This window comes from Pinus tabuliformis, chromosome 8, assembly GCF_031772625.1.
Source record: "Pinus tabuliformis cultivar Carrire ecotype Pingquan chromosome 8, CPIR1, whole genome shotgun sequence".
NCBI classification, from domain to species: domain Eukaryota; kingdom Viridiplantae; phylum Streptophyta; class Pinopsida; order Pinales; family Pinaceae; genus Pinus; species Pinus tabuliformis.
The window spans coordinates 510358345-510371600 of NC_142294.1; positions in this window are offsets into that span (position 1 = coordinate 510358345).

The window sequence follows — 13256 nt, forward strand, 5'->3', positions numbered from 1 at the left end:
CTTGTTTGCATAGGCTTGGGGGGTACGAGGGGGGGTTGGAAAAATGTCAAAGTAATATTATTATGTGTGGGAGGGTTGGGGTTCTTTGCATAATGACATATTTATGCAAAGATAACTATAAAAAAGTCTTTATGCTTATGTTCGTATCTCCGAATATGTTTCAAATAAGGCATTTGTCTGGAAGTGCATAAGAAGTCTATTGTGTGAAGGAAGCTTTCAATGTGTGGAACACCACACTTCACACTAAAGGTTTTTATTGCTAATATTTTAGTATTAAACAATGCATATTTGTTGCTCGCAATAAGACTAAGGAAAATGCTAGAATTAGCGATAAATAGTGCATATCCCCCTGTCTTTGCAGCTAATTAAGTCAGGTCTACATTTTGTCACACTTCACACTATCAAAACAACAATGACAACCACACTCGATAATGCCCTTTGATCATTCATTGACATTTGAGTTTACACACAATATTGATAATAATTTTACTAAGATAATAAATATATTGAGGAGATACCTTGTAGCATAGTCCCTGCCTCTAGTACTTACTAATTGATTCTCCCTATACAAATATTTTTGCACAGTGTGAATTTTTTCTTTGCACACATTTCCTCCGCATAACCACCCCTCCATAGCTTCCTCCGCAAGAATCTTTCATGTAAAATAAGCATGGAAAATAATGCCAAAAAGGAGAAGCATATAGTTGGGATGTGGCAGTTTGTTGTTGTATTGCTAGCTTTTATTGTTTAATATAACAAATCATAACATAATGCACAATTCTATTTTGCTGAAGTTTGGAAATCATAGCTGTTTTGCAAAAGGTGTTCAGTGACATTTGTGCTTATGCTCAAAGGTTGTATTGTTGCATAATTAAAGACTCTACATTTTAGCATAAAATCCATATACAATACTAAATTAATTCATTAACGATAGTCTCCACACATGATTATTTCGTATAGGCTTCCTTCGTACAACCACCTTCGAACAACCACATGATTCATTTGCACAACCACCATTGTACAAGATTCAGCTATTAAAATCCACAATAATTGTATTGAAATTAGACTCTTGGAAAATAAATGTGAACATTAGACTATTAATAATAATGAACATTAAACGTGTTGCAATTTTGCATTTGAATAGACCTTCTTGTTTTGTCGGTTAACTCAACGAGTAACAATTTATACGTTAAGTTTAATATTTTAATGCTTTCAAGATCATAAACAAAGCTTGAAAGCTTTATATTTTGTATTAGTTTTGACAATACACATTAATTTTAATATTTCAATGGTTTCAAAATCATGATTTTATGTTTAATATTTTAATGCTTTGAAATAATGCAAAGTCAGATAACATTGTGAAGTGATAATTCATATATACTTAATTGAATTTCGAAAGAAATTTTTTTGACAATGTGAATGACGTTGCTCAGTGCACTGTAAAAAAACAAAAGTTAAGTACCTTTATTATAATTATCAAGTTTTCTAAAGAGAAAAAAGTAGTTTATGGAGCATTTCTTGTGTGAATAGACAATGTGCAGAACATGTGATAAGGATGGATGTATGGAAGTAGAAATGTAGAAATACATACATGCCTACTAAGCGATCAATAAAGCAAGTGTGTAGTTAGGACATGTATATTAATTCAATTAATAACAATTTCAAATTTCAATTACTGATTGAATGGCATTATTGAGTATGAAAGTAACTGTGTAGAGGTGGTTTTGCATGTGCACAACCTATGTAGAGAAAAAATGTGAAAATACTTTTATAAATTTCCAGATTGTATATCATATGAATGTTTATGGAAAACCAACAATATCATTATCTTTCATTGGGCATAACTTTTATTGTGTACAGTACATAGTATGTGCAGGTGAGTAGTTATGTATTAATGAATGAAATGCAGACCTGTCCACAAAATAGAGTTACATGTCCAGATATAGCATGTACGAGAAAAGTTGTGCAATTGTCTTTGTGCAGAACAAGTAATGTGGATGAAATACATACCTCTCTGCACAAATATGAAAAGATATTTAGAAGTACGAATATCACCAATAATATCATATATATCAATTGCTTACTAAAATATTAGCAATAAAATCCTTTAGTGGATGAAATAGATGAGACAGAAATGTGAACGAAATGTGGACCTCTCTGCACAATAGAGTTACATATCTAGATATAGCATGTACAAAAGAAGTTGTGCAGTCATATTTGTGTGGAACAAGTATGGGCTGAGACACAAATGTAGTTGAAATACATGCCTCTCCACACAAATACAAAAAGATATTCAAAAATACAAATATCACCAATAATATCGTATACGTCAATTGCTTACCAAAATATTAGGAATAAAATACTTTAGCGAATAAAATGCGGACCTCTCCGCACAATAGAGTCACGTGCCTGGATATAGCGTGTATGGAAGAAGTTGTACAGTCATCATTGTGTGGAGAAAGAAGTGTTGAACAAGCAATGTGGACAAAATATGAACCTCTTTACACAAATACAAAAAGGTACTAAAAAATATGAATATCACCAATAATATCGTACATGTCAATTTATTACTAGAATATTAGCAATAAAAGCCTTTAGTAGACGAAATGAGCACCTCTCCGCACAATAGAGTTATGTGTCTAGATATAACACGTACACAAAAAATTGTGCAGTCATTGTTGTACAGAGCAAGTATTGTGGAACAAGAAATCCAAATGAAATATGGACCTCTCCGCACAAATATAAAAATATATTTGAAAATACAAAAATATTATATACGTCAACAATGATTTTCAACGACAGGTTTATAGGGAACTTAATGTTAAACTATTAATGTTAATCTCATATTATATTATGTTTTGTTGTGTATAGCTTCGAATCTCTAGAACATTGGATATGTCTTTTGATTTTCCAAACAAATATTGGCTTGATATTTTATTGTGCAAAGATAATTTTGCAATTCTGAGATTATATATTGTATACTTGTTTGTGAAGGATTGGGTATGTGTGAGAGAATGATGAATATGATTATGGTCGTTTTGCGGAGTACAGACTATATGTGCGAGAGAATGATGAATATGATTATGTTCGTTTTGCAGAGTACAAACTATGTGAGGGAAAGAAGTTGAGAAAGTGTGTCCAAATATAGCTTGTGCAGAACAAAAGTGGACAAAATATAGATTCCACTAAAATATGAGCAAAATATCATATTAGTCTACCATTTACTTTGGTGCTATTGTGAACAACAAATATGCATTGTTTAATACTAAAATTTTAGCAATAAAAGTATTTACTAAAATATTAACAACAATATCGTATAAGTCCAACATTTGTTTTGGTGCTATTGTGAACAACAAATATGCATTGTTTAATACTAAATTATTAGCAATAAAAACATTTAATGCCAAGTGCAGTGAGCCACACATCCAAAATTGTTTCCGTACAATGGACTTCTTCCTCACTTCCACACAAATGCATAATTTTAAATATATTCAAAAATACAAACATATACATTATTTACAACTAAAATATTATTAATAATATAATAATAAAGTATGCATATTTAATATGAAAAAATATATAATGAATTGAATAACAATAGTATGCATTAATTTAAAGTAAAATGTTATCAATAATCAAAGCATAAACAATATTATTGAGAAAATATGTATTATTTAATACTAAACTATTATCAACATAAGTTTTTTGTGCTAAGTAGGGAATCCACACATTAAAAGCTTCCTCTGCACAATAGAGTTCTTCTGCACTTGCACATATATGCCTAGTTTGAAACATATTCAAAAGTACAAACATAAGAATTATTTTGCACTTAAAATATCGCTAATAATACCATTGTTTGTCATAATAACACATTGTCATAGATAGATACACATTTGTATGCCTGGTGAATGTTGCCTACATCTTGGAAATCAATAAGCATTGAACACAGGGACCGAACTCGCTAGTGGCCCCTGCATTGCTTCAATTAAAAGGTGAAGCACTTCCTCCATAGTGCTATTTATGGGTCCATCTTCTATGCCATCTTTGTTTTCTATCCAATTTGTATAAAATTGTAACGAGCCTAGCTTAGAAGTTGAGAGAGGTGTTGGCTTTGGATATTTAACTGAAACTTTTAGATATCGAGAAAGGTGATTTTATTTGGTTGAGGGCTTATGAGACTTTAAAACATTAATTAAAAGTTCAATTTTATGAACAATCATCACAATTAGGAAAACATATGCCTCAAGTTTATTTTGATTCACCGAGTACGTGCTTGTGTTAATCACAAAGGAAAATCACTAACGATTTACTTTTACAAATAAAAGTTTAATGTTCAAAAGCTCAAAAAAGAATTGATATTCTTCGCAATTGCGCTATATAAGCTATTCTAAACTATTATACTTTCTTAATGGGGAAAAAAATAAAACAAAGCAATTATGTAAATTCATCTAGGAACACATGGAATTCATTTAATTTTATTTATTTTTTAAGGAAAAGTCATTAAAATTAAATATTTGTAGTGCAACATTATTTTCTTTCCTATTATGATTATTATTACAATTTCTGCTATCTACTAGTCCAACTGTCTTAAGTGTCCAATACTTACGTTTAATATTCATATGCTAATGTCAAAATACCACTTACTAATATTCATTGTTTTGTCCGTAGAAGCATTCTCTTGGTGTTCATCATGCAATTTTTTTAAAATACACATTACAAAAACAAGTTAGAAGAGCTGGTTAGAAATATAATTCTCGTCTGGGTTGTATGATATTGTTCTCAAAATTGCAAACTGTGAGCCACTATCATTTAGAACGAAACTGCAAAATGTGTAGCATTACTGACAGTTCTCTAGTAATGATGTACAAAGTTTAAATACTATATGATGTGATAATACTAAAACAATTTGGACAAAATATGTTACTATCATATAGTTCTTATTTTTGAAGTACTTTCGTGCTATGGAATTAGAAACTCTTATTTTACTTCTTTATGTATATTTGATCTAACTCATATTGTTATAGAAGTAAAAATGAATACAATCATAACAAATATTGTTAAATACAATCATATCTCTTCTAAGAGGCACATTTCTGTAAAATTTATTGTACTTCGATTATATTTACATTACACAATGCAACTGTTGTTGTTGTTGTTGTTGTTGTTGTTGTTTTCTATTATTTATTTATTTTTTTGTGTGCTCCCATTGCTTTTGGGCCATATTTTTTAACATACTATAACTAAAAGATTTGTTTTTTTCAATTCCAAGAAACATATGACACTTAGAGATTTAAATTTAAGATAAAAATTACAAGGAAAAAAGTACTTTGAACATTTCTATAAGACTTTTGTATTTGCTAAAACTAAAATCCATATAGTATTTTGTACATTACTAATGAATTTGATTTATCTTATTTCATTTTCATTAGATAGTTGTTACTTAGTTTCAATTATAGTGTTCTTTTAAGAAGTGGTTTCAGTGTAATATTTGTGAACATGCAAAAGTTATTGAATTCAAATGATGTCACAGTAGACATGGATGGTAGTGTGGACATAGCAATGAGAAGTACTACAGAAACAAATATTACAATAAAGAAAACATAATCAACAGGACTTATCGAAGAAATAAATGAAAATAGGCACTTCTGCGGAAAATAAATTAACTTTGTATCAACATTTTCCTTTTTTTTACTTGCCTTCATTTTTCTACTCTTTACTTCTTTTCCTTACAAAAAAAAAAAATATGTCAATTCATTGGTTATAATTAGGCAAAAGGATGTCAAATCGATTCCATTGTTAATTGAAGATATTAGTGACAATATACCTAGAATTTGTTTTCATAGAGTTTCCTTGGTCACATATCAAACGATTTTGGACAAAACAAATCAAAATTAATACTTTGTGTAGACTTAACAAATAAGAAAGTAGAAATGTCATTAAAATTGCTTGTGCCAACATCGTTAATCAAACAACATGAGTCAAAGCTTATTGCAAATGTCGTTATTTCTATTAAATATTTAGAAATTATTCCAAAGCATTAGTACGATAGTATTCATTGTGAGAAAACTATTTTTCTAAATACTTTTAGAAGTATAGAAACATTTGTCTTGCTTGTGCAGAGTACCGATTTTTTCCAAACATGATAATTGTAAAAATGTCACGCACAACTATTACAATTTTGGCAATGCAAACATCAACACAATATGTTATGGAAATCAAAGACATCAATGGAGAACAAGACATAGCTACAATAATTTTTATTTTCTTTAAAAGATTATTGTTACGAAGTTCATTGAAATAAAAACAAGTTACATATACGTAGGTCTATTTATTTCAATGTTCATGGAACAATTTATTTATAATCTATTGTGTCGTTTTCATGTATTATTTTACAAACGTTGCATATGTAACATGTTGAAGTACATGATAAACATGTTTTGGCATGTGTCATAATTCAAAGATATTTGCAAAAAACGTTTTTCCACTGATATTGGTAAAGCAATATAGTTAAAAAACAAGAAAACGTTTTCTGTACATCATAGTCAACATTGATTTTTGCAGTGAACACAGGAAAAAACGCTGACATTATAAGAAAGTTACTTTCCTCACCAAGTGAAATATGCACAATAAGATATATCATATTGTTTAAATAGACATGGATAAAGAACAAAAAATAAGAAAAACATTTGATTTCGTGTTACTAAGTGTCTGTTTTCTATATTAATTTTACAACATTTTCTAATATATCTGAAATCGGTTAGCATATATACGATGCCATTCGAAACTGTATGTGAAAAACGTAGTACTCCAATCACAACTGCTAGAATTATAAACAATATTATGATTTATTGCATTTTCTACAAGCAACACTATGGCTTTATTTCTTTTCGTCATTTAAATTGCATCATACATGTGACTAGTAGGACTGAAAAATAGTGTATTTTGAGGGGCATCGAATTGGAGAAAATATTACATGCATAATGAAAAATTGAGTACAACCAATACTATGCAGAAAAAATAGATGTTATTGAAATATTGAGTAGCTTCAAAATACATGGAATATTTACGATATACCACCAAAACATAGTTGTATGTATACACTGACAAGTTTCTTTGTTTACGTTGTTAAGTAATTCGGAAGTGACACTATGTTCGCTTGTTGTATTGCTAGACATCCTATTAGCTCTTTCATTTTACTAGAAATTTGTGATCTGATTTCGCATTATCAATCAATATATTATACCCATGTAAAAACAAGGTTAGCAATCTACTCATCACAACAACAAGGAAATTTTTCTCTACAAATTCAATTGTTACTATGACATTATACGTAAACATAATCCAATGAACTATTTTTTTTGTTTCAGCTCTATGTTTTGTATTATGCTATGTCATTTTTTTTTCCTCATTATCATTTTTTGCATTGTTTTCTTGATTTATCAAATTTTCAAGTTTTATAACTACTCAGGCTTGGTGACATTACTTTACAATAATGGTCTTATTTGTTTATAAATTCAATATTTTTTCCTATTTAAATAGATATTCCATACAAGATTTAAACAAAGATCCAAATAACTTGTCATACAAAGCTCAAATGATTTTCTAAACCGATATAAATTATAAGACATTGCATTTATACATAGATCTATAATCTAGAATAATTTGATATGTTTCTTTGCATTAACTCTTTCGACAATATTACAATACATAGCCTTTAGCATATACTGAATTTCAAAATCTATTGAGAAAATAGTGAAAATTTTTATAAAACCTTCTCTATTAATGAACCATTGTTTCTTCCCCCGATAGGGGTTCTCTTCATACGCTCATCTGTCTCATGTGAGCCCTCCAGGGCCAGCTCTTCCTCCATGTAGGCATTGATAGAGCTTGGACACTCTACACCTACATTCATTTCTGCATCACGATGAGTCCCTCCCCACAACCATTCTTTAAATTCGTCGGTACGCAGCTTGTGCGTCTCAGATCAGCAATTGGGGAGATGAATTTGGGTTTGAAGTTTTGTGAAGGTCCTTGGGTCTTGGGTCATGGCATCATGTTGGGGCATTGGTCTCGACTAAGGAGCAAGGAAGATATGGTCGACCTCTAAGCGCAGGTTGTATACTACCTCTTGGTTTGCCCTTGGGACCCTAGAACCTAGAGAGTCGTGGTTAGCCTTCAAAGGATTCTACAACACTGGTGGCCATTTTTGGCTCCTCCCTCTTCCACGCATGCTCCTTTGGGTTCTCTCAGGTGTGTGAATATTGTTTTAATTTCAGGACTTCAACTTCATGGTTTTGGCCTTACTCCTTTGCATGTATGAAATTTCACTTTCGCCTCCCCTAATCATGGTTGCGCTCGCAGCTAATGGTGTTCCTTGGATTTGCCTATGAAGGATTCTCTGCCTTGTGCTCTTACTTGGGAGGTCTTAGATTCATTTTCCTCTTTGGGTTCTAGTGGAAATTTTGAAGTTTATATGGTAGTAGGGCAGTGGCCCTGTGGTTTTGTTTCTGGCTGTGTCTTTTGCACGTGGGATACAACATCCTCCACAACTTCCTCTTGTTGTTTTTCATCCTCTACTGTTGATTTTAACATGCCCTGCCAATAGGTCCATCCTCCCCAAGGGAGGGGTCAACCAACTCAGGTTGGTTGTCCTGAGCCTAGGCTCTCTTCATTTTTTCGCAATTCAGCCAGTCGAGAAACCGAGTACGATGAGGCTATTTCTGCAGCCAATTCCTGAGGAAACCTTATAGCCCCAACCTCATTGGACACTATAGCAGAGTAGTTGCACCACCTTCAGCTTGATATCAATATCCTCAGAGACCATAGGTATGAGGACTGCAATGAGATTTTGGTGTATCTAACATATATTTAGTACAACCAGAGTGAAACACTAGAGCAATTGGACAACCTCCGATGTAGTCAATGACGTACCAATGACCATCTTCATAGCTTGGAAGCTCGAGTGGAGAACATCGACTTCCACATTCATGGCCATGTTGGGTATTTCACAACTCCTCTTGTAATGCCTCCTCACCCCCTCCCTGACATGCTCTCGTCATCTCAGACTTATTTTTGTGTCTATGTTAGTAGGCTAGTGCCTCAACACTTATCGAAAATAATGTATGTAATATGTCCTCATTGGTGTGCTCCAGTCCTCAATCTCACAATGTTTATTTATCCCAACAGAGCGAGGATTGTTGAGATATTTTTTGTAAGCTATGCCATTTTGAAAATCTAATAAATACACTTTTGAACGACAAAGAAAAATTAACCATTATTTCTGGGAATTAACTATTGCATTTATTATTCTATCGAAATTAAGAATTGGTTCATCTATTCATGATTTGCAATAACTCTATTGATAACATTCTTACAGTATCTAGTTCATATTTGGGACACCTAAGAATTTTCCGACGTTCTAGTATTTTATGCATTAACATTAAAATATCTTTGCTAAAAATTAATATATCTTTAGTGACATTTCTTGTAGTCCGCTTCTTTCTTTGGTGGTATTGCAATTATTTAATATAAAGTACCAAGTGCGGCGATTCTCACATTGAAAGCTTTGTCCACATAATGGAATTTCCCTACACTTGCACACATATGTTAATTTGAAACATTATTTACGATTGAAATTTAATTAAATAGAAATAGTATGCATTATTTACAATTAAAATATTATCAATATTATGTGCATAAACAATGCTATCATTTGCACAATGAAAACTTGAAAGCTTATTCTACTACAAACAAAGATTTTGATCAATGAAATGTGGTTTTGTACAAAACTTTGTGTGCACTCCGCACTACTTCTAATCACTTGACTACTGATATGAATTATCTATAACTAAATTATTAGCAATACAAGTGTTTAGGTCAAAGTGCTTACATGCGCAGAAAAAACATTTTCACACAAGAGCATAAACAAACATACATTTGAAACATTATTTATAAAAATATTATCAATAATATGAACATAAACACTATTAGTATCTGCATAACTTTTACTAAATTGTCTGTTAATATGCATTATTTATAACTAAATTATTAGCAATAACATTAACACTTATTGCAAAGGGAGAATATCTGTACAAAGAGCACTTCTACACAAGAAAATCTTCAAACTATATAAAATATTAGCAATAACTTTGTATACGCAAATTGTTTACTATAATATCTATTCGCTTTGGTGGGGTCTCCACATATATCGTGTACAACAAAACGTTGTGTAGACCAAGCAGTGTGAAAAATGTTGACCTCTTCATACAATAGAGTTACACTTCCAGATATAGTGCATATGATTGAAGTTGTGCAGTCATAGTTGTGTGGAGAAAGCAATGCAGAAAAAACAATGCGAATGAAATTTGAACATCTCCACACAAATGAAAAAATATATTCATAAATACGAATATCACCAATAGTATTGTATATGTCAATTGCTTACTAAAATATTAGCAATAAAAGCCTTTAGTGGACGAAATGCAGGCCTCTCTGCACAATAGAGTTACATGTCCAAATATAGTGTGTACAAAAGAAGTCATGTAGTCGTCGTTGTGCAAAGAAAGTAGTGAAGAAAAAGGAATGTGGATGAAATACATACCTCTCCGCACAAATAAAAAAGTGGTTACTAATTGTGTGAAAGAAGTTGTGTAGAGGAGGAAATAACGAGAAAATGCATGTGTAAAGAACACTCTCGAAGAAGTATTTAATAATGTATATACAAGAAAACAATTAGTTATGCGGAGAAAGCTATCCAACACAATACAACTCATCTCCACTTCCGCACATATGCCTAATTATTTACAGTTGAAATATTATTAATAAATTGGTCACGCTATTTATATTATTTTATTATTGAAAAATGAATACGCCATTACCGAGAAAACACTTCCAAAAAATTTTATTGTTTTTTTTATTTTATTAGTGGAAAATGAATACATCATTACCGAGAAAACAACTAATAACGTTTGTGTGAGAAACTTATCCTATTGTGCGAAAGAGAGAAACTTCGCCTATTGTGTAGAACATAGCTCTGTGTGCAAAGCTTATAGCCTATTGTGTGGAATTTAGCTCATTGTGCAGAGATCATAACATATTGTGCAAAACTTAGCTCATTGTGTGAAGCTATTTATTATATTTTATTATTAGAAGATGAGTATGTCATTACTAAGAAAACACTAAGAAAAAAAAATAGGAACTTAGCTCATTGCGTGGAGCTTATAGCCTATTGTGCAAAACTTACCTCACTGTTCAGAACTTATAGCCTATTGTGTGGAACTTAGCTCATTGTGCATAGCTATTTATTTTATTTTACTTTTGGAAAATGAATATGTCATTACCAAGAAAACACTAAGAAAAAAAAATCAATTAAATACGGTAGAGGCAGAGACTATGCAGCATTGCAACTATTACCCTTGTTCACATATAGTTTTGAACAACTCATATACTAATTCAATTAGCATATATTATAACCATTTAACATGTATACAAATTTATTATATTTTACCATTTTATAAACATATAATTTATAACCTATATGAGTCATTATTAACATATATTTTTGAACAACTCATATACATATTCAATTAGCATACATTTAACCATATAACATGTAGGAACTATTTTTTAAGTGAATTTGTGCAAAAAACACTATATAGTAATTTAAACACTCATTTTAAAAAGCTAAAATGTATCTATAGACAACCATTTCTCGCTAATAGTTTTCTACTTGGGGAATTAAACCAATAGCATAAGTTGAAAAACCATTATGTATAGTGTACCAAATTGTCTCTTAAAATGGATGTATAACAAAAACTAAAATAAACCATGAGTTTACAAAGATGAAAATGACTACATATCATAGAATTTATTCTTGAATAATCACGATCATTTGAACATCATTCAGTTGGGGATTCCACCTAAGCCAGTGGATGTAGCTCATTGTTATTATTCAAAGAGAAGTCAAAGTTTTGAAATTTCTTGGCTAGAATGGAGACCTTCCTAAGTCTATCCACCTTTTCCATTAATTTTTCCATGTAGATGGTCATTTCCTACTAAGAGTCTACTTTGTCAGTAAGAAATCTTCCTGTGAGAGTTTTAATATGCTAGTAAATATTAATGGTTTTCATCTAAGAGGAAGTGCATGCTCTAGTAGAGTTTCCCATGTCAAGCATCCATTCACTAATTTCACGGTCCACCTGCCTATATAGAATAAACCTTTCGGATTCCAAGACTTCATCTTCCACATCAAAGATTACTCTCACGAAAACTCCAGGGATAATTTCTTTGTATTGGGTCATAGAAGCTCAATCTATTGACTGGGCTCTAGTTTGGCCAATATAGGCGGAGGCAAGGTTAGGGGAAAAGTTGGACTGGGTTTTTATCTTCTACCTCCATGGTGAGAGGAGGAGAGACATCTTGCAATGATCTAGGGACACCAGGGAGGGGATGAACTGAGTATAGGATCCTAGGGAGAGAAGATGAAATCAAGGATAGAGTTTAAATAGGAAGGAGAGGCAAAAGAGAGATAGAGGGAAATCCAGGAGAGGTGGCAAGGAGGTGACTAGGAGGCTAGAGAAGAATAATCCAAATTAAAAATGAGTGGGACACTCCTGAAAAAGAGAAAAATTGGAGGTAGGGGATAAAATGAAGGGAAAAAAGCTCAAATTGAAGTCATAAAAAACACACCTCCTAGAATTAGAAGTACCAAAGAGGGTATAAATATCCAAAATATTATTAATCCACAACTTCTATGGAACATTGAGATAAACATGTCTATAAATAAAGAGTTGTGCAAAACAAAAATTACAGTTACAACAAAGATGGGACTCCTTTGTCAATTTCACAATGAACAAGAAGTAATGTGCCCTAAAGTGAGTATTTTCTAGCTGAAAAATATCGTCAATCCTACATGCAACGAAATTACTATTGTATGATTGGCATTTACTTTCCTTCCGTCAAAACCTACAATATTTTGAAAATATCATGATTGTAAAACGCTAGGAGTGCCCATGAGAAATAGTGGCATGGACCACAATAAAATGAAACGAGAGCTTCAAACTTCCCTTCGATATCTCCAACACTCCATCCTCTATCATGATATGCTATTTCCTCCCCATTAATCACCAAAATCATTTCTTGAATTCTCTTGCATTTAGAATTAAGAACAAATTTCCCTTCACCAGAATCCCATGCAATGAAGGTTATCATTACAATGTCTTCCCACTAACTAACCAAATTACCACATAGTTGTAGTT